The sequence below is a fragment of the Ursus arctos genome, unplaced genomic scaffold (assembly GCF_023065955.2).
Source record: "Ursus arctos isolate Adak ecotype North America unplaced genomic scaffold, UrsArc2.0 scaffold_12, whole genome shotgun sequence".
Lineage (NCBI taxonomy): Eukaryota > Metazoa > Chordata > Mammalia > Carnivora > Ursidae > Ursus > Ursus arctos.
Genome location: NW_026622786.1, coordinates 11,919,623 through 11,922,726, shown reverse-complemented (window position 1 = coordinate 11,922,726; position 3,104 = coordinate 11,919,623). Strand labels below are relative to the sequence as shown.

Below are 3,104 nucleotides of genomic sequence, written 5' to 3'. Positions count from 1 at the left end.
GACTAGCATTTACACCATCTTGAGCTCCCTTGGTTCTCCAGCCTTCAGCCTCAGACAGAATTACATCACAGGACTTCCTGGTCTCCAGCTGACAGACAGCAGATTGTGGGGCTTCTCACCCTTCATAACTGTGTGAGCCAATTCCTCATAAGAAATTATCTTTAGTATAAATATGTTTTATATGTATACCTCCTATTTGTTCTTTTTTTTTCTTTTCTTTTCTTTTTTTTTACAGAACACTTCATGAACTTGCGTGTCATCCTCATGCAGGGGCCACGTTAATCTTCTCTGTATCTTACCAGTTTTAGTATACGTGCTGCCAGAGTGAGCACAATCCCCTATTTGTTCCGTTTCTCTGGAGAACCTTGACCAACACGGCTAACATTTCTACATATTTAAGGAAGATAAGACACGCACACATACATGCAGACACACACATTAGAGACTGCTAGAATAAAATTCCTGTTCTCTTCTTCCTCTTGAGAGCACATGGAAAATGCATTTCCCAGCATGCTTTACAGGTGGATGTGGTCATCTGACTGAGGCTAGCCAGTAGAACTTGAAAGGAAGGGATGGGCTCTTATTTGAGGCCTAGCTGGGAGAACCTTCCATACCTGCTGCTCCAAGTTCTTCTCTCCTAGCTGGTTGGCATGGAGGCAACCACAAGTTGAAGACAATGGAGCTTTTTTCAGTCTGAACACTGCATGACTGCTTGAAGGGGAGTCATCCCAAGAACCTGTTCACCTGCTCAGGATCGCTGCCTGAACAAGAGATTACTTCCACTGTATACTTCCCTGTTTGTTATACTAGCTAACATACTGCCCTGTAACTTGCTTCTTTCCCTTAAAAATATATCTCAAACATGTTTCCATGTCAGTACATGTACCGTATTTTTTATAAGACATACTTTATTCTCCACAATTTAACTTTTCAGAAATTGGGAGAATATCTCATATTTGAGAAGTACAGTTCCCCAAAAAAGTTTCCCTTAAATGATTAAGGGCATCTTAGAATCAAGGAAAAATCTGGGCCCCTGGCTGGCTCAGTTGGTTAAGCATCTCCCTTCGGCTCAGGTCATGATCCCAGGGTCCTGGGATCAAGCCCCTCATCCAGCTCCCTGCTCAGTGGGAGGCCTGCTTCTCCCTCTCCCACTCCCCCTGCTTGTGTTCCCTCTCTCACTGTGTCTCTCTCTGGCAAATAAATAAAATCTTTTTTAAAAAAAGAAAAGAATCAAAGAAAAATCTTACTTTTTAGGGCTTTAAAAACCATTACAAATGTCTTGTTGCTGTTAAAAGTCAAAATAGTACCACAAGATTTGAAAGGAAAGGAAACGTTTCCAGTATAGCAGAAATATTCAGACAGAATAGCTCTTCACTGGAAGTTCAGTTGAAATGGTTTTGCTAATAAAGAGGCCGAATACCCACAATCGGGTCCCCAGTGCGAATAAGTAGGGAAAGTCTTGATGTTAAGCAGTTCAGTCCTATCCAGGTTTAATCTTGGAACTGCTCCAGATATAATCAATAATTGCAATGTAGTTTTTTTAATGGTCCATCAAGGGGAACTATCCAAACCAACCAAACTTTAAGAATATCAGAGAGCATTTCAATGAAGAATTTAAGTAGCACGGCATGAGACAGAGATGCCAAATCAACCAATTGGGTGTACCATCTCCAAAAAAGATTGAGAATCCCTAGTTTTAAGACTATATTTCATTTTTGTTTAAGAAGAGCTACCAAATTCTATACTTCCTTAAATTACAAAGTACATTTGGTATTGTATGAGAAATGGAATGTTGGACCTAGATTTGTGGGTCAGAAGACTTCTCTCTCCTCAAAGGCTTTTGAAATCTGCATGTAAGAAAGGCTTTTTTTTGCAGGACTCGCTCCATAAAACATTAAACATGAAAAAAAAAATAAGCAAGATGCACAGAGGTAAAACTTGACATATTAAAATTAATTTTCATTATCAAATGCATTTGCTGTTTTCTCTCCAAGACAATGACGGGCTTTGTGGTCACTATACAACTCTGTTTTGCCTCTTTTGATGGTTTCTGATGTCCCTGGAATCCCTAAATTATTCTCTCTGAAATATGTCTCCTTTGGTAAAGCAGAATTTTTTTTTCCCACAGAAAGAATTGGTGGTTCAAAAATGCCTTTTTTTGGGTACAGAATAAAATATTCATCAAACCTTACCTCCCCATCTCCCAACATCTATTTATTAAAACTTGTCATCGGAAGTCTAATGGTGACAAACAAAATTCCCAGGTGAAAGTGAAAATAATGGAAATAACTGATTTACATGATGATTTTTATATTTCCAGTCCAGTTTTTCAACATTCCACAAATCTTTATGTTTGTACAGAACATGACCCCTGGGGTTTTCTTCCCTCTCCATCACTAGTTACGCCGTAAACATACAACAATCAAGAACAGAGGAGTCTTAGGCTAGAATTCACTGAGGAAGATATGTAGGACACAGCTTCCAAGATTTTATAAGGTAAATTCCAGAAGCTCCCCACCCAACGTCGATTCGGACAAATGGGGAAAAAAATATAACTTCTTTGGAAGATGTGGTTTGTAAAGCTGGCTGAGCCAACGTCTTCAAAATAAGAGAGCCGGCCAGCAACTCACTATTAATAGGCAATATTTATACCCTTGAATCATGTGGTTTCTCTGGCGGTGAGTAATGAAAACCATTTGATTTTTCTGTCCAAGTAATAACCAGTCTTGTTCAAGGAAACTTGTTTTATTTAAAGCTTTGGGATTGTTGGGAGTTTTTTCCCCGGTTGAAAAAAAATAATAAACTCAGCATCGAATGATTCTTACTTCTTTCTTTACTCTAAGAAGGAGAAAACTGCCTATTCTCTCAGCACCCTCTGTGAAATTTGTATTCACTGGCAACTAGAGGACTTGACTTGCTTTATTTCATCCATGTAACAAACATTTTTATATAGTGTTCACTTTGTGCTAAGTACTATTCTAAGCACTTTACATGTATTAAGCCACTAATTCTGACACTCAGATAGGATTTTCCTGATAATTTCTTCTTTCCCCTAAACTTAAGAAAATAGTGAGTTACTGCTGTGGAGAAGACTAATATTTCAA

The 3,104-nt window shown here is 38.5% G+C and overlaps 1 non-coding gene across 1 annotated transcript; it reads right to left on the bottom strand.

Moving 5' to 3' along the window:
- Positions 1 to 225: 225 nt before the first annotated feature.
- LOC113244451 (U6 spliceosomal RNA) lies at positions 226 to 332 on the bottom strand. The gene has a single exon (XR_003312389.2). It is a non-coding gene; the product is annotated as a U6 spliceosomal RNA (small nuclear RNA).
- Positions 333 to 3,104: the final 2,772 nt, after the last annotated feature.